Source organism: Malaclemys terrapin, chromosome 9 (genome assembly GCF_027887155.1).
Source record: "Malaclemys terrapin pileata isolate rMalTer1 chromosome 9, rMalTer1.hap1, whole genome shotgun sequence".
Classification (NCBI taxonomy): Eukaryota; Metazoa; Chordata; order Testudines; family Emydidae; genus Malaclemys; species Malaclemys terrapin.
In genome coordinates, this window is record NC_071513.1 from 62,633,210 (window position 1) to 62,657,169 (window position 23,960).

At 41.7% G+C, this 23,960-nt stretch overlaps 1 protein-coding gene across 7 annotated transcripts in view; it reads left to right on the forward strand.

The window, feature by feature from the left end:
- ST6GAL1 (ST6 beta-galactoside alpha-2,6-sialyltransferase 1) overlaps positions 1-23,960 on the forward strand; it is a 113,076-nt gene that overhangs the window by 44,423 nt on the left and 44,693 nt on the right. For 4 of the 7 annotated variants that reach the window (XM_054040532.1, XM_054040531.1, XM_054040530.1 and 1 more), the window contains one exon: positions 390-464. The exons of the other annotated variants lie outside the window; for them this stretch is intronic. The gene's annotated coding sequence lies outside the window, so the exon portion shown is untranslated. The remainder of the gene's footprint in view (positions 1-389; positions 465-23,960) is intronic. 7 annotated transcript variants of the gene reach the window in all.

Below are 23,960 nucleotides of genomic sequence, written 5' to 3' on the forward strand. Positions count from 1 at the left end.
GAACAGTTTTTTTTTTCACTCTCATGTGGATTTTTACAGTACACTTTGATCCCACTCACCTGTCAGGGTTAAGTAATGTAAAATTTAAGCTCTGTGCATTTCCGAGAAGTATACCCCCAACTACCCATTGAACATCTTCTCTTGCGCAATGATCTGAACAAGCTTGCTGCTGCTACGGGAATTGTTTTTGTTTTAGCAGTGTAATGTTAGAAGTCATACAACTGTAGATGGGATTATGAGTCTCTGCCCTGGATGACTGCATTCTCAAGTAGCCATGCTTCCTTAGCTGAGGTTTTGATTGAAAGGTTCATTAGGGATTCCTTCCTACTCCAGGATCTCTGTCTGAACAGAATACTCTTTAAATTAATCACTTGCTGCTTTTCTTCCAGGTAGAGCAATGTTTCCTAGCATGAGGGCGGAGCCTCCTTTGGTGTATCAGACTAGTTGGTGGGAAGCGTGAAAGTGTGAGTAAAAAAACTTAGGAACCACACTGTAAATGTTTTGTTGCACCCTCCCTTCCTATTCCCATTGTCTCTGCATGCTCAGGTGGATGGCAATAGGAGTAGCCCCAAGCTTCGTTGCCTTGCTCCTGTGGCACTTGGTTCAGCCTTGTGTTGCACCATTGGGAGCCTCCCTCCCCTGGAATACTAAAGCAGTGTAGACTTTTGGTGAGTGGGGGTATGGGAAGAGGGATCAGAATTAGCAGGGAGGACGTGGGGAGCAGGGGAGGGGAAGAGGAGAGACATGTAAAAGAGGGAAAAAAAGGCAAAGAATTGCAGAGCAAAGAGTAAAGGAGGGAATGTGAGAAAAGATGGACAAAGTGAGAGAGAACCAACTGGGTCGAGATATGTTGTGGGAGGTTTTGGCGGGTGTCCATCTGCCAGTCCATCCTGAGGATGGCCACTGAGCTGCAGCATTCACTCCTGTAGCAGAACCCTGTGGAAGGAGTGCACAGGAATCCGGTGAAATTGTGCCCAAGCAGGGAGAGTTTATTGGCCTTCTGACCTCTCAGTATCGATAGCCACATGGCAGGTACACAGAGGCAGCTGAGTGGAGGGCTGGCCATCCTGTATTCTCCTCCAGCAGGAGCCATGTTGTCTTTGGCAGAATCCTGGTGGGGTTTCCAGCAGCTATAGAGGAATCTCCACCAGCGGGAATAGGCCATGAAGCAATATTAACTTCTTATGGGATAGGTCCAACCAGGAACTATTCCAGAGAGCATCATATCCCTAACACGGTTCCCTCCTGCACCTCTTTCTAGTTCTGCTCATGTAAATCTAGGAAAGCATGTAGGCCATAATGATGGAGATGGGTTGCCCTGAAATGAGGGCTTTAATCTCTTCCTAATAATTGCAATTCACAGAAATAAACATTAAGAGATTATAGCAGAACTCGCTCCTCTAGCTAACGCTATGAGATAGTTTTCATTCAACTCTCTTGCTTCCTCACTCAGAATTTACTGCAACTTTCAGCTGAAATTTTCCAGTTTAGCCTCTGCCAAAAGTTACCTTTAAAAAAGAGTTTGAGCAAAAACTGTTCAGCCATTCTTGAATGTGAGGAGATGAAAAAACAATAGACACTTTTCTATTGTGGAAACATTCTTGCAACCTGGCCCTGTGAGCAAACTGGAAGGTAGCTGAACATTGGAACAAAACTCACAAAATGGCTTTGTTCAAGAGGAAATTGGGTTTGAGTGAGTTTTATGAGTTTTTGAAAATCATGTACTGAGCATGGGCAGTGGATTTATTTATTTATTAAAATTACTGTTACTGAAGGAGTTTCAAGAAGAAGATAATCGCTATTATTATAATTGTTTACTGTGTATGGTCCGTTCTCCAGTATAGTTAGTCAGTCAGTTTCACATTTTTAGCTTGTTAACTATGTTGAAAGAGGTAAAGAAAACAAACTCCCGGATAGGAAATACGATTTTAAAAACTACCCAGTTTGGACACACACTTTAACTTTGACCCCATCCCCATGCAAATACTGTATATTAAAAAATAATATTTTGGAGATCCGCTTTCTTTTAATAAGGAACTGATACAAATGTTCTTGAACGTATCAATAATGTTTAAAACCACAATTTCTGCTGCTTGCACTTCAGAAAGCTCAGCAGACTGCTCAATTTGCCAAAAAAAATAATTTTTTTAATCAAAAAAAAGTTTTAGTTTTGGGATGTTATCCCTGTGTTGTTTTAAATCGGGGTTCTCAACTTGAGGGTCTTGGCCACTTTGTCCATATGTTGCTAAATGGGAAGGAAGCAGATCTGATCAAAAATGTGTTTTTGTTTTGTTTTTTTTTCTTTTGTTTTTCTCAAGATAAAACTTCAAATTTTTTTTCTAGTGGAATTTTGAATACTGAAAAATTGAATATGAAAATGGAAATGCCATCTTGGTGCATCATGGGAGTTGCCAGTTGGGTGCTTTATGTTCCAGTTCTCCTCTGTGGGCTGGGGTTCCTGGTTGTACTACATCTCTGATCATGGCTTTCCTTCTTGGAGAGGGGAGGTGGTATAGCATGGAAGACCCTGGCCATGGTTTACATCATGAGAGATTTCAGAGTAGCAGCCGTGTTAGTCTGTATCCGCAAAAGGAAGAACAGGAGTACTTGTGGCACCTTAGAGACTAACAAATTTATTAGAGCATAAGCTTTCGTGGACTACAGCCCACTTCTTCGGAAGTGGGCTGTAGTCCACGAAAGCTTATGCTCTAATAAATGTGTTAGTCTCTAAGGTGCCACAAGTACTCCTGTTCTTCATCATGAGAGATGTAGTCCATCAGGGGAGCCCGGCTTGGAGAGAAGAACTGGAACATAAAGCCACCCAAACTACAACTCTTATGAGATACTATGATGGGGTTGACTAGGCTCAGAGGCTACCTGTTGGAGGCCTCAGGGTCCTGCAACACCCCGTCACAGAGAGGAGCAGAAGAGAGGTTCTCCAAGCGGCCTAGAATGGCTGCGGGGGAAGCAGCCAATCAGAGGACCTGCAGGGAGCAGCCAATCACGGGATCATCAAACAACTATAACCCACTTTAGGCCTTCAAACAAACCCCCAACTTCTCCAGTGGCATCTGACCAGAACAATCGATGCAAAACCTGCAGACATATCTCCACTGCTACAGTGATCAACACCCCCCCACAACACAGCTGTCAAGATCCATGAGTCTTACATATGCCTATCACAATGTGTTATACTTCATCCAGTGCACTAAATGCCCCACTAACTAAGTGGGTGAAATCAGACAATCACTGCACTCTTGAATGAACTCACACAGGAAAATTATACAAGACAAAAACACACTATCAGCTGTATCTGACCTATCAGCCGCCGCTTTTTTTCCCACTGCCCGCCCCCCCACCTCCTGATATTTGATCTGGGTGATCTGGTCATCCTACTTTGCACTCCCTGGTATTGTCTAGAAGCTGTGATTTACAAGAGAAGCTGTTAGTAGTGAAACCTGCAAGTGTTGGAAATGGCCTGTGATATATACAGCCCTGTTTCAGAGATATATTTTATTTAGTATTTTTTAGGCTAAGAAGACAAACATCCAGCCCAAGCCATCAAACTTTTTTTGGTCACGCATCTGTAGTCTGCTGTGCCACAGTAAGCTATCACTGGCAATTTAGGTTTTGATTCAGCAACGCTCTTTTTCATGTGACTTGACTTCAGTGGGACATAGGCACATGCTTAAATGCTTGTCTAAATCTGGACCTCAGTTTCTTTTGAATGTATGTGTAACCCTTCTGCCCCTCTGAGTTGGCAGCAACAAGGGCCGGGTTCAGTATCTAGGGGTTCTGTTTCAATAACGCAATGCAAAACCGACTTGAGCCCCCACCCAGTGACCTGGGACAATTACATACCACCCCCCTCCCAGGCACCTCTAGGAGGCAATACTTCCCCTCTCGCAAGCACGGAGTCTGAGTGTAGCAAAAACCTTTTAATAAAGGAGGGAAACAATGCGGCATTATGTTGGGGAAACACCACAAACAGGATTCATAACACAAACCATGAGCAAAAGACCCACCTCCAAGTAAGTTTGACAGTGTCCTTTTCCCCTCAGGGTCTTAAGTCCAATCACCCCAAAGTCCAACAACCCCAAAGTCTCTGTCCCTGGTCAGTGCCGCCCCAGAGTTCAAAAGTTTATCTGCAGAGTTTTACCCCCCTAGCCTGGGCGGAAATGGGGGGGGGCACACAGGATGTTAAGGGGCACCTTACGTGGTCCGAGGCCAACTGCCCCACCTCTCCGTGGAGTTCTGCTGCAGCCTTTACCATTAAAGGCTCCGCTCTACCAGACGTGCCACACGGCTCCACTCCACTCCTCCAGCCATCCCCGCAAACTGCTCCACTCTGCTCTGCTCCCCATTCCGTGGGCCGCTCCAACCGTCCCACAAACTGCTCAGCTCTGCCAGCTGCTTAGCAATATATCTTCAGGCTCCCCCACTGGTTAACACAGCACTCCATGATCTCAGCTCAGCAATTTTAGCTCTTTTAGTGATTTCAGCTTGTAGTAGGGGAGCCCCAGGGCTGATGCACCATTGGCCCAAAGTGAATTCAGTTCAGCAACTTCTAGCTAGACTCCTAATGGAAGCAAACTTAGCTCTACTATTCAACAGTGGAGAGAGGAAGGGGTAATGCAACTGGTGTTCCAGGCCCCCAAAAGGGGCCCATACCATCAGGTACACATCATACCTATCCCCAACCTCTCTCAATTCACTGGGTTTTGTAACCCATGCCCCTTGTCTAGCAAGTGCTACTTAGTTACTGGTGAGTCCCTCTGTCATACAACAGTTCCACTGGCCTTGATTCACAGAATCAGGGTAACAACACTTTATTCTTCCTGCCCCAATAACAGAGAAACTGGGGATCCCACACCAGCCAAAGTAACCACTTTCAGTTGTTGTCCCAGGCTAGGCGGGTGGTTGTGCCTATGCAAACAAGATCAGCCCCTGAAGTTCTTTTCAACCCTCACCATAATTCACCACCAGATGTCAGGGTAGAGCTTATCCTGACTCTGCTTACATCTGTTTATACCCACAGCAGAAATGCTCAGACATAGGTGTGTCATTGTAATAACTAGAAATGTTCAGAAGCATCATGCACAGGTCCAAAGAATATCAAAGGGGACTGTAAATAATATTTACATTACTCCTTGCTTAAAACTTCTTTTGGTTTTTGTCTCCCTATCAAGTTGTTGTTTTTTTCCCAGTGCTCTCACACATTGATTTGTGACTGCAGGGGTACTCATTGAAAGCTGAGCTGTTGGCATTCAGACTCTCTCTCCTCTTCCCACCCCCCCCCCCCCTGCATCCGAAAAAAATAATTGAAGTATTTGTTCTTGTTTGGGGAGATGCTTATCAGCAATTACTTGGACTTTGCAGATAGGTGGCTCATAGATTGCAAGGCCAGAAGGGACCATTGTGGTAGTCTGACTTCCTGTATAACTCAGGCAATAGAATTTCCCCAAAATAGTTCCTTTTCCTTTAATTTATGCCTTATTCAGTTTGACATTGTCTAACTTCAACTTCCAGCCATTAGATCATGTTATACCTTTCTTTGCTAGATCGAAGAGCCCATCATTCTCTTCCCCATGTGGACACTTACAGACTGTGATCGTCACTTGTTAACCTTCTCTTTGTCTGTTAAATATTTAAGATCAAATTTGGAATCTACTATTATGTAATTGTGGTGTATGCATTTGACATTTGTGCAAAAAAAGGTGATGCTGCTACTTTATGGTGATTCCAGACTAATATAACTGGAAAATAAAGCAGACCTTATCTGTTATAGGAAAGAATAACTGTCTAATTGTTTCAATGACTTTTGGACACTTGAGTCACCATGTGATTTCATGCCTCTAAGCTCTGTAAACATGTAAAATGTTCATGTCAAGGTTTATTAGACAAATAGTTTCTGAATGTTATAGCTAGTGAATGTGAGAGAAAGAAATGAATTGGCCAGTTTTAGTTTGGTGTTGCCTCCGCTAAGAGTTACACTGTACCCCCGGGAAGAGAGTGGAGTCTGCCTTGGCAAGTGCTTGAAATTAAAGGGTTTATTATGCTTTCTATTTCCTTGCCCAAAATTGATCAAAAATTGCAAAACACTAATGTGCTCACCATTCTCACTTCACTGTCAGGTTTGGCAACTACAGCTGGAACAAAAACAATTTTAAGGAAAATCTCAAATCACTGGTCTACAATTTTTGAGAAGTCGTCTGCTTCAGAGATAAAATATGCTATTTATTATGTATTTTGATGTGCTGAATTCAAATATGACAATTAAAACAACTGGTTGGATACTGTTTAAGTTTTTACATTTTATGTCTATGTATATAGTGTGGATAGTAGAGTTTTAATCATAAATTGTAAACCTAGGTCTTTTCATGTGTTTATGGTTGCTTTACATGATAATATTTCACCTGTCCTGTTTATGTAACACTTTAAAAATCAGCAAAAGGGTTATATAAATAAAATGTATTATGAAACAAAAGGCAAAAAACTATTCTGTACATAGTTTAGTCCTATTCAGTGTCTACTCGGCGCTTCTTGGCTTGTCTCTTGTATTCATTAAATGGAGCATCTCTTGTCACTGTCCAGCAATAGTCTGCAAGCATTGATGGGCTCCATTTGCCCTGATAGCGTTTCTCCATTGTTGCAATGTCCTGGTGAAATCGCTCGCCGTGCTCGTCGCTCACTGCTCCGCAGTTCGGTGGAAAAAAATCTAGATGAGAGTGCAAAAAATGTATCTTTAGTGACAGGTTGCAACCAAGGCTTTTGTATGCTTTGAGGAGGTTTTCCACCAACAACCTGTAGTTGTCTGCCTTGTTGTTTCCGAGAAAATTTATTGCCACTAACTGGAAGGCTTTCTATGCCGTCTTTTCCTTGCCACGCGGTGCATGGTCAAATGCATCATCTCGAAGAAGTTCACGAATCTGAGGACCAACAAAGACACCTTCCTTTATCTTAGCTTCACTTAACCTTGGAAATTTTCCACGGAGGTACTTGAAAGCTGCTTGTGTTTTGTCAATGACCTTGACAAAGTTCTTCATCAGACCCAGCTTGATGTGTAAGGGTGGTAACAAAATCTTCCTTGATTCAACAAGTGGTGGATGCTGAACACTTTTCCTCCCAGGCTCCAATGACTGTCGGAGTGGCCAATCTTTCTTGATGTAGTGGGAATCTCTTGCACGACTATCCCATTTGCAGAGAAAACAGCAGTACTTTGTGTATCCAGTCTGCAGACCAAGCAAGAGAGCAACAACCTTCAAATCGCCACAAAGCTGCCACTGATGTCGGTCCTAGTTTATGCACCTCAAAAGTTGTTTCATGTTGTCATAGGTTTCCTTCATATGGACTGCATGACCAACTAGAATTGATGGCAAAACATTGCCATTATGCAGTAAAACATCTTTAAGACTCGTCTTCGATGAATCAATGAACAGTCTCCACTCATCTGGATCGTGAACGACGTTGAGGGCTGCCATCACACCATCGATGTTGTTGCAGGCTACAAGATCACCTTCTGTGAAGAAGAATGGGACAAGATCCTTTTGATGGTCACGGAACATGGAAACCCTAACATCACCTGCCAGGAGATTTCACTGCTGTAGTCTGGAGCCCAACAGCTCTGCCTTACTCTTGGGTAGTTCCAAATCCCTGACAAGGTCATTCAGTTCGCCTTGTGTTATGAGGTGTGGTTCAGAGGAGGAGGATGGGAGAAAATGTGGGTCCTGTGACATTGATGGTTCAGGACCAGAAGTTTCATCCTCTTCCTCTTCCTCGTCTGACTCAAGTGAGAATGATTCTGGTGCATCAGGAACCGGCAGTCCTTCTCCGTGGGGTACTGGGCATATAGCTGATGGAATGTTTGGATAATGCACAGTCCACTTTTTCTTCTTTGACACACCTTTCCCAACTGGAGGCACCATGCAGAAGTAACAATTGCTGGTATGATCTGTTGCTCTCTCCAAATCATTGGCACTGCAAAAGGCATTTTTCCTTTTCCTGTTCAACCACTGGCAAAGATTTGTTGCACAAGTGTTGCAGCATATGTGTGGGGCCCACCTCTTGTCCTGATCTCCAATTTTGCAGCCAAAATAAAGGTGATAGGCTTTCTTAACCATAGTGGTTATACTGCGCTTCAGTGATGCAAAAGTCACTTCACCACAAACATAGCAGAAGTTATCTGCACTGTTCACACAAGTATGAGGCATCTCTGCTCACTTTGGCTAAACAGAAATGTGTCCCTTTGCAAAATCAAACACTGACAAATAAGAGAGCATGACACTGTATGATTTCTAGCGCTGATATAGGGCAATTTGTTCAGCAGAGTGATGTAAGCTTCGTTATGATTGTATCATCCATGACTTCTAGGAATAACATGATGCAATTCATAACATGTATGACGCAATACCAGCTTCAGATTGCATCATTCATTGTTTTGCCTTAAAAGCAAGTACTGTCCAAACTCAGTCATAGATTTATTCATAGATCCAGTCAAAAATGTCATTTCTGATTTAAATTGAGATCCCTTCCCTTTATAACTCACTTATCCTCCGCCATTCCCAAGTCAAGAGTCGTATATATTGACCCAATAGCACATCTTGAAAACTAGAGCCAATCAACAATTTTAAGCATAATTTTTGTTCTCAGTGACCCAGAATTAGTACAGTTCGACTACATTTATTTCAGAAGCATTTTGGCTGTAGAGCAGTGATCCAAAAATGTCCCCTTGCTCTGCTGGCTGCTGCCTTCCTTGGAACTATCCCTGTCTTTGGAGCTTAGTCTTGGCAGCATCCCTAGCATTCTGGGGTCCCCCTTCCCTTGCACTTAGTCCTTCCACCTCGATCTGCTCAAATCTTTGCAGACTTTGAGAGAATTTTTCATAAATTTTGAGAAGAAAAAAAAACTTGCTAAGTTTTTCTTGTCCACCAGCTTTACTCCCCCAGAGCAAGGGAAGTGAAGGGGGAAGCAGGAAGGAAGTGGCGAGCAGCTGACTGCTTCCCCTTCTCTCCCTGACTCGCTCATGTCTCTCAGCTGCACTTGGCAAGAAGCTCACATCCTTTTTGGCTGGTGTTGGGCCTTGTCTGTGACTTTCCACCTGGAGGCTGGATTATTACAACACAGTCCCCGTGAGGGCCATGCTTTCAGTCCGTCAAGAAACTGCAGCTAGTACAGAAAGTAACGGCCCATGTATTAATTAAGCAGTATTTCACAGAGGTCCCATCACACTGGTGCTCTGTGCTGGCTACCAGTCAATTTCAGGATGCAGTTGAATGTTAACTTTGACATATAAAACCCTAATGATTTTGGTCCCACATACCAGAGAGATCTCAGTCCTCTCTGCACAGTACTGTTGCTGGTCCAAGGCACTGGCATTCAGATACTGTGCAATACAAAACTCTGAGTTCCAGTGCCCACTAAAGTCAGTCTCCCTTGACTCCAGTGGGTGGCAGACAGGGATTTACTCAGGATGGAGCTACTGGTAAGGAGTTCTCAGTCCCAGTCTCCTGAACCTGCTACCTTTTTTGATTCATTAGGGCCCAGAGTTGGGTTTTGGAGACACTGTTCATCAGACCTGTTCTCCCAGGGAGTGAGTGGTGATGGCAAAGGGGTTGTGATGGGGATTTGCTGATGCTTACGAAGTTTTCACTCACGGATTTTAAAATGTAAGACTTTTCAGAGGTGTTTTGTATGTTTCAAGCTGTTTTTGCGGTGCTTAATGTGCCGAGGGTTTTAGGTGGGTGGATAAAATAGAAATTAAATAAATAAGTAAATAGCTTAGTCCAGTCTTTTATGCCACTTTCTGGGTTTCTTGGGACTCATGTTGAGTCAAAACACAGTGGGTCAGATCTTCAGCTGGTGTGAACTAGTGTAGTCCCATTGTTTGGAGCTAACCCAGTTTATAGCAGTTGAGAAATTGGCCCAGCAGGGATTTGTGATCATTCTCTGTTAACTGTTCAGATGCCTGTTGATGTCTGTCTGCCTGTGCAGTGCCAGGCATGGTCATTTTCCAGCAACTCCCTTAGGGCCTTATTGACCACAGATAGATTTGGAATGATTTACAAAATAGTTTGGCATGACCCTAAATCTCAGTGGATCTGATTTAAGAGGGGGCATTTAAACTGTTGCATTAATGTATCTGGGTCAGCAAGTAAGCCATATCTGTTCAATTTATGTCTAATATAGATAGCTTCTGTAAGGCCAATTTTAGCCTTTAAGTTCAGTGCTAGGGTTTCTCTTTCTGCAAAATCCTGCTTAAATCTTTTATTGTGTTTTTTAAGGTTTCTAAATTAAAGCATCATCTGTTATAACTTCAGCATCCTGTAATATCTTTGAAATGCCTGGGAGTAGAACTAATGTGGAACAATATTTGCTTAAATCTATTATGTCCAATTGTGTGAAGACACTGCATTAGAATTTGACTCAACTAATATTACTTGCCAAAATGCACGTACAGTGTCTGCTACTGAAAATATTTTGGTTTCCAAGAGTCCGGCTGTCAGTTCAACAGTGTTTATTGCTGAGTGGATCGATTTCAATCAAGGTGATTTTTAAATCAAGGCGATTTAAATCATGGTTTAAATCACCAAGTGGAAAGCCTCAATTCAAATAATCAATTTTAATCAACTTTTCCATTTGTTCTTCAATTATTTTCTAAAGAAAGGGGCATTCTCATTGGTTGATATAACCTTTAAAATATATTGTTTTAAAGATAAATAGAGCCTTTAGACTAGATTTGGTACATCTTTTTGTTAGCCAAGAGGGTATACTATAATGATATACACCTCTACCCCAATATAACGTGACCCGATATAACATGAATTAGGATATAACGCGGTAAAGCAGCGCTCCAGGGGGGCGGGGCTGCACACTCCGGCAGATCAAAGCAAGTTCGATATAACATGGTTTCACGTATAACGCGGTAAGATTTTTTGGCTCCTGAGGACAGTGTTACATCGGGGTAGAGGTGTACATTTATTTAAGAAATTGTAGAGGTTAATATTTTCAGATTCTTATTATTTAACTTTTTGCTTATGATTTGTATCAAGCCTGCATTAGGAGAGAAATGTAATTACCGGTAAACACAAAATAGCACACAAAATATATTTTTATTAAAGAAAACAAACTTAAATATTTTGGATACATAAACTTCTCTTCTAAAAATATGTTTCACATTTGCAACAAACAATTTATTAACTGGAGTCAGTGTATTAAACTGATTATTTCAGGTCAGCCTGTGAAAGTGACTGGAGCTTTAAGTTTCTACTTGCCTAAGTCCCTTGAAAATGAGACCGTGGTTTCCTAAGTTGACTGTCCTTCAGACCTTTTCAACAAAGTCTGGTTCCAGGTGCTTAGCTAGTGACTTCCATCAGTTCAATGGTGCGACTTTCTTTAGAATATCATCAAACAAACATGTACAGCTCTGAAATTTATTATGGTTGGCAGGACTGAATTAGATGCCCATGTCATAACCGTATCTTCTTCTTCAACAGTTAGGCAACTAATCTTGTACTTTGGGTTGAGAATGTGGCAAGAAAATGAGGTGGAGTAAGTACTTGGTCCATCCACTTCTTTACTGTCTGCCATTTAACTTTGTTATTGGGTATTTCTTTCTTCAATGTCTCTTGAAGTTCTTTTCAAATTTCAACAGCAGCAGCAAGACTGCAGCAATCTGTCTGCAGTTTGTCTCAGGCTATGGAAATACGTTTCAGTATATTCAGCATATCTTATACATTTCTCTTTCTTCTCATGATTTGTTCCATGTATTTTGTCACAATTTTCTTCCAAAATTATCATCAGAAATGGCCAGTTCTTAATAAATAGATCACAACAGTCAACCACTGAGTTCCACCTTACATTGTGGGGGAGAATTAATTTGGATTCTCCTCTCTTTGGTGAAACTAAACCAAAGTGGTTGTCTCAGAAGTATTTTGCAATTTATTAATTGCAAATTGCAATATGTTCCTTATTTCCTGCAGTTGTACTTAAGTCGTTGGCTAAAAGATACATCAAATGAGCACTGAATCCATGTGTTATAAGCGTCAGGTTCCCTCCATTGTTTTCTGCTAGATTTCTTCTCATCTTGGCAGCATTGTCTGTGACAAAGCTACTTGCTTGACACTGCCATTTTAATTCACAGTTTTTTAATAGCTTTTACTGCTGCTTCTTTTAAGTATTCTGCTGTAGGGGCATTTCCTGATGTATCAATTGTTTCTGTGAGATAATCTCATTTTCTGTTGTCACACTTGCACAGATCACTGTATCACTGTGTGCATTGCTTTACCATCAAATCTCAGATTAGCAAATTTCCTATAAATGTTTTTTGCACACTGTCAATTTTCTTCTCATATATTGTATCCAGGAACCTTCAACAATGTCTGCTCTGCCGAATGGAGTGCAGCCTGGTCATAATGATTGAACCATGTCAATGAAATATTCATTCTGAACAAGATGAAAGGGAGAATTTATTGCATAAATGAACCAAGTAATTTTTTAATCTGTGGAGTCTTGCTGGAATTTGCTAATCCTGATTATGAACTCATCCATGGGTTTATTGGAAAAAGAAGAAAGCTTTTTTTTTTTTTTTTTTTTTTTTGATACAGGTAATTTACTGTCTGACATATGTTTAGTTGCAAACTGCTGGTGGTACCAACAGATGACTGAAGTTGTAGACATTGCAGATGACAGATGTTCATGACCCCTTATGACTAGACTGGACCCTGAACCAAAATGGTATAAAAAGTCACTCTCACTGAATAGTACTGAGTGCCCTGCTTTATAAAAAATGAGATTGTAAATGGAAGATTCTTCCTATAGCTGTTTGTACCATTGTTTAAATGATGTAATTTATTCTAAACCTAGTTTATAGGGGAATTTAATAAATAATAAGCATTATCTAAATCTGTGTAAATCCTTATCTCTGACAACATACCAAACAGTTTGAAAAAATTAAATGTTATCATTCACAAATGCCGATTAAAACTTTTAATTTTAAACAGGAAATCTTCACCTAGGATGTTTGTATCTTGGCAGGGGGTTATACTAGATGACCCTTGCGGTCCCTCCTAACCCTGTGGTTCTATGAGTCCATGGTTATATTGAGCAATAAAAACAAATCATTTCGGAAATCCAGCAGTAACACTAAAAAAGTAATTGATAAATACTCCCACAACAAATTAATATGTCAATTATATTTTGAACACAAACATTTTGAAATTCCGAAGAAAGTATCCACCCAAAACATAAATTTATGGCAATAATCTAAGTGATCATTTACTAGCATAATAAGACATGGTAGGCAGTCTATAAAAATGTTGCAAAAGTAAGTTTAATCACCAGTTCATCCATGTTTACACTTGGCACATGTTCATGTTTTTACCCAGAGTACAGGAATTTCTTGAAAAGTTCCCCAATAGGGTCTTTTTTATGACTTGTTTTCTCCAGTTCCCAGATGTTGAGATCAACACTAGAAGGCTGCTCTCTAAAGACTGTTGCTCCTTCTTCCTACAGTGTCCTCTTGCTTTGACACCAGTGTTGCTTCTTTTTGGTTGCACACCATGGGCGGCACATGAACCGCCAGCTGGGGGAGGCCAGCCCCCAGACCTTCCCCTTCTGTGATGCACCTCCCCTGCCGCTGGAGCCTGAAAGCCCCCACCACCAGGGCCATCGGCCCCCACCCCAGGCTAGCCTCCCCCAGAGCACAGGGAGGGTTGGCGGGCAGCGTGGCCCCAGCCCCGGAGAGCTGCGAGGGCAGATGGCACAACCCCAGCGCTGGAGCACCGGGAGGGCAGGCAGAAACCCCAGAGCATCAGGAGGGTGGGCAGCGTGCAACGGCAGTCTCCCCAGACCCATATCAATGGGAAAATGGGTGGTGCGCGGCAGGCAGAGCGGGAAGCAGTAGGAGGGGTCTGGGGGCGGAGCATGGGCAGGACCACGCCTGGCTGTTTAGGGAGGCACAGCCTCCCCCAGCCTATGGTACCTGCTGCCCATGTTGCACCACTGCTCCTTCTCTCTTGTTACTTAACTCCCTATTCCTCACAAAAAAACCTCCAACGGTTCTGCTGTAACCCACATGCATTTTGCACTGCAGTATTTTATTTGTTTAGAGACTGAGAGGGAGGCTGTTGAGAAAGTGATGGATTTCTGTTTTTATCTCTATCTGTGTGCACATGGAAGAACACAGAGCAAGGCCATTTATTTGAAGTGCCCAGAACCATCCAGAAGCACGGGCTGGTAGTTATTGGGCAGATCAGTGTTTTTCCATGAGCCAAAGAGTTATTTTCCATGGTGGGTGAAGTCATAAATATTCATAATCTGAGAACTGAGCCAATCAGAGCTCAGGCAGAGAGATGCTATAAAATAGGAATGAGATCACCCAGGTGGGCTCAGTGGATGATCCTGATGAGATACACCCTATTCATTGATTAATGTTCCCATGTTATGGCTTTATTTAATATGGATCCATGCATATCTACTTCATTTGGTTTTTCAGTTACAGTCCTACATGTAATTCACCTTGTTGTTGCTCAGGAGTTTTTTGTACAGTAGCTCCCAACATTCACATATTATTCACTTCCATTTTTATTTTACCAGTTTGGGCAAATGGTGTATGGCCCATGGGAGGTACTGATTTGTCTGCCCTACAGTGGTATATATTATGTTCAGACATACTGGGGTTTGGAAGACATCTCAACATTTTTCATATTATTGTACTTCACATTTTCTCCCTTTTCCTGTTGAAAAGGATAAGATATAACTGATTATTAAATATGTTATGTTCTGTTCTCTTTTTTCTTCTCTTCAGTGACTGTCTTCTTGTACAGATAAGATGTAGTAGTGTATGTATGGTTAAGCTATTGATATTTTAGGCTGAAAATTATTTAACACTAGCTGTAATGTGTTTTCAACCAGTCATTCTCATGACTATCTAGCACGTATCCATACCAACCCTTCTTTAATATAAAAACACCTTCACAATGATATTATTTTCTTGGTTCATTTTTTCCTGTTCGCTTAGTCTGGGTGTGCTGAACGTTAGGTGGTTTCTCATGATGTATCGATGTCAGAAGTGTGTTTGGTTTTTCAAATATATCCATTAGTAACGAGCTGTCACAAATGATAGATCATGTGGATTTCTTAGAAAAGCAGAGATTTTTTTATTTCCTTCATGGAAGGGGTCAAATTTTTCTTTCAGGTACATGGGCCTGATTCAAAGTCATTGAAGTCACTAGCAAGGCTCCTATTTGTTTCAGTAACATTTGGATTAGACCCCAGCAAAATCCTAGGCCTATTGAAATCGGTGGTAGCATTGCCATTTTAACTTCCATAGGACCAGGGTTTTATCCTATATACCAAACTACTATTGACTTCATTAGGTGGTACATGTGTACAGGGTGGATAAAAATCAATGTTTTTTTATGTAAATTGGATTTTTTGTTTATAAAATACTTTTTGAGGAAAAAAACCTATCTAAAGATAGTTTTAATTAAGATACATTATAGCTCAAAGATATCTCCTCATGGAATAGGGATTATAAATTCTAATTCTATAGCATGAGACAATATATTCATGTAATGTTTAAGAAAAGTTTTGTAATGAGTTCCAATAGTTCATGGATTAGGTACCCAATCTTATGGGGTTCCTGGGGCTTCTATATAGATTATTTAGGTTAATCTCTCTATCTACCCAATGGGACTCAGTGCTCAGTCTAGAAGATACTATCAGAGATGCTTAGTTTTGTAGTTCTCAAACTGTGGATTTGTGTCTTCAGAGATGAAATGCTTGTTAACAGCAAAAATGTTTTTAAATAAATAATATATAGAGGTGAGAAATAACAGACCTCAACCCTATAGTCCCTCTGCAAATTTGTGTACACAGAGTCAATCCCTTACCTCTCTCTAAAAGTGCAAAGTTTCAAAAAGTTCAGTGAATAGGGTAGAATGGGAAGAAGAAGTCTGGAGATAAATGTGAGACAGGAGGGACAGGCAATAGAAACAAAGGTGAAACTGTTTGAGCAGCATATTCCAGAAGTTTTGAGGTCTTTGAGTGTAACCATCATTGATTTGAGATCTACCATATCATTCTCTCACTAGAAGGGAAAACCAATAATGGCAGCAGGCCGTAACAGAGACCCAGTTTGGGAATAAGAACCATTCAAGAAATACATGTTTGCTGATGATATTTTAAAGAAAGTCACACCAGTGAACTGGTGGAAGTCACTTAAGCACTTGGATTCAGAGATTGTTGAAGTGATAATCTCACATTTAACAGCAGTAGCTTCTTCTGCGGGTGTAGAAAGAATATTTTCTTCCTTTGGACTAATTCATTCCAACTGAGAAATCGTTTAGGACCTGAAAAAGCAGGAAAGCTTGTTTTTCTTTTCCGGATTATGAATAAACAGGAAAATGAAGGTGAAGACGACCAAGTTAGCTGCAGAAGCCAGTATTTTAAGTTTCTCATGTTGACCTGTCTGTTGTTTTAATTTTTGGGTTTAAAAAAAAAATGTTCATTTAATTATTTTAGTTAAAAGCAATTTTAACAAAAACAAACCTGATTTGAAAAAACTTGAATGTTTAACTAAATTCAAAAATTCATATGCTTGTTTTGTTAAAATATTATATGTTTGCTGTTGAAGAAAAAAATCCAGAATACATAATGTTGTTGTTTTAGCTAAATAAAACAACTTAAATGTCTGTCTAGTGATGTTCTCCTCCTAATACAGCATGGCAAGACAATCCTCCAAATATTAATGATTAACCTGTTGAATTGGAGATAGTTCACCTCAGTGACTTCATAAATATCTGCTTCAATTACCTTTGGTAAATGAAATAACCAAACAATCATTCATTTTCTGATATAGCTGTAAAACTAATCTGAAAAGTTTTCAAAATAAATCACTTAAAAAATGTATAGTGTGTACCTTCTAAAAATGAAACCTATATCTAGCTCTGAGTTGTGAAGGATATGTATTAAGGTTATAACAACCAACGAGAATGCACTTTTATGTAGAAATCCATGATTAAATCGAGTCTGCCTGACTAGTGATTTAAATCAATTTGATTTAAATCAAATCCACCCTGCATGTGTGCATGTATCAAAAGACATAATCTGGCTCAAGTTTTCTGAACAGATCCATACCTGGCATCAAAGTAGTGTTCATCAAGTCGAGTTTTGTGTAAATTTCTATTGTTCCATTTCATTATTTTAGCTGAAACAGAGGGAATTAGATTTTTCTCCCAGTTAGTATGAGCCAAGAATAACAACTCTTAAATCAACCCTGAAAGGTACCACGCGAATGATCTGTAAAAGTCTGGATACTGAAATATGGAAATATTGTTGTAGTGTGCAGATTAATGACAATTGGCACAAGATTTATTGATAACACCTCATAATTGGACAGGCACTGAGGGGCGATAGAATATTATTTAATGTTTGTGTACTGCCTTTCATTACAAAGGGGCTCATAAACAAGGCAGAAAAAAAATCTCTGGGAGTACAAGCAGCATGTGGAATTTGAGGTGGATTGAATTTGGGTTTGGCAAAGAGATGTTGGTATTAAAACAAAAGCAAAGCATAACTCCCCAAGTGGGTAGTTTGCCAGTGTGCTGAGGCTAACAAGCACCAGTTTTGTGAAAAATGCCATGGGATCACTAATGATCACAGCCAATTAGGACCTCTGTTTTATGCCTCATCTGTAAGACAGAACTGTGAGTAGCACAGTGCCCCTCACAAAGTCTATGGGCATTGGTTCAGAGCTGATTGGGAGGAAAGAACATCCCCTATTGAATTACCAATGCCCATTCCTGCTGTATCTGAGAGTTTTTGTTCTGTTTTGTTGTACAAGTACTTAGTAGGCATGAATCGGGTTAGTTTTGGAGATCTGATGAAATCACAGCCTGGGATGGTGTAACTGTAGGCTATTTGCACCCTTTGCATCAAACTTGCATTAGTCTTTCCTAATTTTACTTTCAGTCTCTCTGGGGACATCAGTTTGTATCCACAAGTGGAGGTTTTTGCTTACACAAACAGATGTATCTACAAATAAAGTTTGTGCAGTTAGAGAGGCCAAATGAAAATACAGCTCACTTTGGGCCATATCTTCAGCTAGCGTACATCAACTTAGCTCCATTGACTTCATGTGTTCCTTTGAACCTGAAGTGGTTGTAAAGAAGGTACTGGCCATCCTTTGGAAACCATGGATTGATTCTCTTCTCAACTAGTCTCCAATCCTGAAAAAGACTTGAGCATGTGTTTAACTTCAAGCACTTAAGTAGTTGGGCAAGAAGCAGCACAGGTTATTAGTCTGGATAAAACCTAGCCATTACCATCAAGCAGACTTGAGCTCCTGGTTACAGCCAGCTCAGATTTAACCTGTCCACGTGGGATATTGTGCAGGTGGCTGATGTCAAATGCTTAGAAAGATTCATAGACTGTTCTGGAGGATCCTCAAAATATATGGCCGCTTGTATAGCAGTAGCTGCTGCCATGTTTTGGGTCTTTCAGTGGCATTTCTGGAAATGTTGTCACATCAAGTTTGCTACAAGGCTGTGGGTCTATAGAACCACACTTATCCCAACTCGATTGTACGGCAGTGAAACATGGTCACTGAGGAAGGCTGAAGAACACTGGTTTGTTGTTTCCGATTCTCATAGTCTGTCAGCTGCTCCATATTAAGTGGCAGGACAAGATCAGCAATGAAGATATTTGAAGTAGAAATCAGTAATTGCCTCCACCAGCACTGGTTCAGTTTCCAACTTTCTTGACATGGACATATTATTAGAATGGAAGATCAATGAATTCCGAAGAATGTTTACCAAGGAATGCCACTACGTGGCTGGCAATCATGTGGTTACCAAAAGCTGCAGTGGTATGATAATGTAAGGGGACTGTTGCCCCCTTACTAACATTCAGTGGGGGTGTTTTGGTTGCTAGCTCCCAGCACTAAAAGGGGAAGGGTCGATGGGAAATCAGGAGCCTGAGATTGTCCCCAGGAACAATGGGGAAAGGCCAGTGCTCCAGATCAGCCTGATTGACAGGGTGGGCAGGCTAATCAGGGAGTCAGAAGGCCAGGGGGTCCAGTCCTCCTGAACTGGAATGGCCTGAATCAGACAGACTGGGGCCGAGCTAAGGAGAGAGCAGGGGCCCAAGCTAAGTGGCTGGAAGCAGAGCTGCAGCCCCAAAGCCAGGGCACAGCCCAGATTGAATAGACCTGCCCTGGGAGGAGAGCTGCAGCAACCAGAGCCAGAGAGGCCAGAGAAGCAGCCCAGGGAGCTGAAGGCAGAGCAGCAGCCGTGCTGAGGCAGAGTGGAGCTGGAGCTGGGGCTGGAGCAGTCTGGAGCTGAGTGCGTTGAGCAGCTGGGGAGAGGAGGGGGACCCTGGGCAGTGGGCCCAGTGCAGGGAGACACCTCAGCCAAGAGGCTCTGCAGGCCAGACTTGGAAGGGGATCGTAACCCTGACAGGGCGGGGGCAATGCTGGGAAAAAGGGTCCTGCCACCTAGAGCCTGAGAGCGTGTGGCCACCACCAGAGCAAGTGTCCAACTCGCAGCGTCTCTGCAGCACAGCCAGGGCCTGAGAAGGAGCCTGGGGCCTACAAGGAACAGACTGTGAACTGCCCTGACGTTCCAGCGACAGTTTGTGATGTTCCCTGCCACAGAGCAGGGTGATGTGTTTTCCTTTAACTTTTCCCATTTTTCCTTATTCTTTTTTTTAACTTAATTGTTAATTAAACAACTTGTATTTGCTTTAAATTGTATGAAATGATCAGGGAGGTGCCCAGTGCAAAGAGAGTACCCCGGAGTGGTGACACCCTAGTCCCTGTCCTGGGTGACCACAGCAGGGTTGGGGGTCAAGCCCCCCAGGAATTCTGGGCCCAGCCTTGTCGGGGTTTACGAGGACTCTGCCAGACAGGAGAGTGGAAGGGGAGACCTCAAGGGCAGGGAGGCCTCTGAGTAAAGGAAGTGGGAGGGAGGACTCAGATCCTTTCGCTAGTTCACTTCACCGGGGTAGTGCAGAAGCCAGGAAAGTTCCCCACAATAGCGGGACCATTCCCCCGCTTACAATAAGATCACCAGTGATGGACATAAGATAGTCTGGTTGAATATTCGATTTAAGGACCAATGTAAGGCCCCTAGCTAAGGTATACTTTGTGTAAAACTGTTGTGAGAAGAGAACTGGGTTCCTCCTTTCAGTGTAGTAGTTCTGAAGGGACATGCCTGTGCCTGTTGACCGGGGACATATTGATGCAGCTACTGTTCCATCTTTTCTTTACATTAATGCATTGTGTCAAGAGTCTCTCATGGATAAAGCAGTGTGTGACATTGCAGTTATTTTGGCTGTTGCCATGACACTTGTTGGTAAATTGTATAGTCAATTGCTCGACCCCAATTTGTTTCATTACAAAATATACTAAAGAAACTCAATAACCAATGTCAATCAGTCTGCCTGCTAAAAGGCAATAATAGTACAGTACAGGAAAAAATGGGTTCAATATAATACCAATTTCCGGAGAGCAATCTCATGCAGTGTTGTTGAATTCACCTTAGGAAGAAGGCTTGTTTCAAAGTTATACCCTTAAAGCTACCCTTTTTATACCCAACCAGTTTAAAAGTAATAAGGTACTGTATGGACCATCTGAGGCTAGATTTATCCAATAATCTTTCTGCCTTATTTTTCTGGTACCATGATGTACCCCTTATCTCTTTGTTTTGAACATGTACATTCCAGATACCGTGGGCATGAAGGCACCTCCTAGGTTGTAAATAAGAACATAAGAATGGCCATGCTGGTTCACACCAATAGTCCATCTAGCCCAGTATCCTGTCTTCCAAAAATGGCCAATGCCAGGTGCTTCAGAGGGAATGAATAGAACAGGTAATCATCAAGTGATCCATCCCCGGTCACCCATTCCCAGCTTCTGGCAAACAGAGGGTAGGGACACTTCAGAGCATGGTTCTTTTTTGAACCATGTTATAGTCTTGGCCTTCACAACATCCTCTGGCAAAGAGTTCCACAAGTTGACTGTGCGTTGTGTGAAGAAATAATTCCTTTCATTTGTTTTAAACCCGCTGCCTATTAATTTCATTTGGTGACCCTTAGTTCTTGTGTTATGAGAAGGAGAGACAGCATGGCCTAGTGGACTGAGCACATGACTGAAAGGCAGATATTCCTGAACTCTGATTATTTGTGTGATGCTTGGCAAGTCTCTCCACTTTTCTTTCTCAATTTCCTGTATGTATGTTTGAAAGCGAGTTTCTGGCTGGACAAGAATAGAAACAGGAATCTCAAGTTCCTCTTTTGGAGAACTATGTCTAGTCCTTAGACATAGACTAGTACTATTGGACAAATGATCTTTTATTTTCTTCCACCAGTTGCTATTAGAATGTACCATAGCTATTAATTGAACTCATTTCCCAATCCTGTGTCTTGGAATTGATTCTGCATTAAACACACAACATTTCTTTATTTCAGTAACGCTAATGCAAACCAATTAAATTCAGAATGTTTAAAATTAATGCCTGTGCTTAATTGTAAATGAAAATGCAGGATTTATACATTTGGGACTAGATCTTCAGATGGTGTACGCAGTTCATTGTCTTTACACAGCTATCCTGATTTACAGCAGCTGAGGATCTGGGCCATAAGTAGGAAATTGGGTGCACTGTAGATCATTTTGTGCATGCCATTTTGGTGGTCACTTTTTGAAATTAAGACTCCTCACAGATGTCTGACACAGCTTTTTACCAATGTTATTTGAATGCTTACAAAGAGCAAAAGCAAAACTCTTGCTTTTAAAGTTTGGCAAATAAAAAGGGGGGGGGGGATGCTGATATATTGAATGCAAAGTTCCCTTCCATAGCACCCATGTACTGTTGATGTAAACTTCTGAGAAGAGAGCTGAAGAAGTGCTGACACAACCAGAAATGAGGGCCTCATTGATAGCATTATCTCCTCCTTACATTTAATTCTTACTTGTTTTCTAATTGAGCAGTTATCTTTCTCTCCTGCTCCCTAACAGGTTCAGATCTGAGAACTTGAAATAGGGGTACATGTTTTCTATTGGGATCAATTGGATCTGCTGAGAATAGGATCTGTTCATGACTCTTTCAGAGGGACAGTTCCTATGCTTTGGCAAATGTGTACCCATGTTCCATTCTATCCTTATCAGATAGTTTAATCACAAAACCAAAGTTACCTCATCAGTTTTGCAAGAGTGACACAAGCATGGCTTATCTAGAGAGGGCCTGGGCATTTGCCAGCGCATCAACTAGGCCCTTGTGAAGGAATTCTTACTTTTTAGAAGAGCAGACATGGATTTAATGTGATTTATTTCGGGGGGGGGGGGCTAATTCTTCCTCCATCTTTGAATGTAATGGTTTGGTTCTCACCTACCCCTTCCTTGTTATTCACCCCTTATGTCTTCTGCTTCAGATTCCAACCTCCTTTTCCAATAAGCCTAGTTCACATCTTTTTTGGTCTGCTAGCTTAGGCCTCCATAACACTAAGTATGCTCCTTATTCTTCCCTTAGGGCAGGTCTATGCTACAGCCTAAGTCAATATAACTTACATTGCTCAGGGGTGTGAAAAAGCCACACACTCCCTCAAGCGATGCAAGTTTCCATACCGGCACTATGTCGGCAGGAGACACTCTCCCGCTGACATAACTTCCGCTTCTCACCGAGGTAGAGTAACTATGCTGACAGAAGAGCACTCTCCCATTGGCACAACGTGTCTTCACCAGCCGATGTAGCACTGTAGTGTACAGTAACTCCTCACTTAAAGTCGTCCCAGTTAATGTTGTTTTGTTGTTATGTTGCTGATCAGTTAGGGAACATGCTCATTTAAAGTTGTGCAGTGCTCCCTTCTAACGTTGTTTGGCAGCCGCCTGTTTTGTCCACTGCTTGCAGGAAGAGCAGCCCGTTGCAGCTAGCTGGTGGGGGCTTGGAACCAGGATGGACCGGCAGCCCCCCATCAGCTCTCCCTATCAGCTCCCCGCTCCCCTAAGTTCCCTGTGCAGCAGCTGCCCAGTAGGCTATCAATTGCAGCTGTCCCTCCTGCCACTGCAATCTGCTGCCCTTTCACCCCACTCAGTGGCGTAGGCTAACATAGGTATTGCTCACCATTATAAATCAGTGGGATCTTTGATGAAGCTGTCCCTGTGCTGCATGAAGGAGTTTGGGGAGTGGGAGGAGGCAGGCTTGTGACTAATATACTTACAGGTACAGAATTGGTGGTTGAGTTCAGCAAGGTACTTATGCTTATGCCTGCCTATCTTTGAGCCTGTGAATAGGATTTCGCTCCTGGAATGCTCTAGGGAAGTCTGCAAAGTCTTTTGACTCAGCTTTGTGCATAGGACCAAGATTTGGCACTAGAATACTTACATTTTTGTCATCGTTGGCTGACAAATTGGTGCACTATTGCTTTGTAGAAGTTGACTCTTGATAATCTCACTTGACAGGTGTCAGTAGATTTGAAGAAAACAACATGTTGTATTATTGCTATAAATACCTATTTGACTGTACTGCTATCTGACCTCTGCATTCCTGATATAAGAGGTATAATTATGATATTTGTAGGCTTTCTGAAGTTTCACTTATAAGAGCACATATATGTTCACCCCTGTGGTGTATGAATGAATGTGGCTGTCTATAACAAATATTTTATCTACAGCTATGTAAATAGAACATCACCTATCTGCACTATCCTAATTTGCACCTTTCTTTTTTTTTCATTTACACAGAAAAATGATTCTCTTCCCGCTTGCCAGAGCAGATTCAGTCGCAGGATGATCTAGGGAAATCTCATGTTGTTAATCTCATGTGATGTTTTACAAATATGCTACATCAGTACACCATGAAGTATTATTAATACTAACCCATGGTTGTGAAAATAAATGAACAAAGGACATTTTGTGATTCAGTAGTGTCCGTTTTTAAACTGTTTGCTCACTTTCCTTTCCAGCTTAT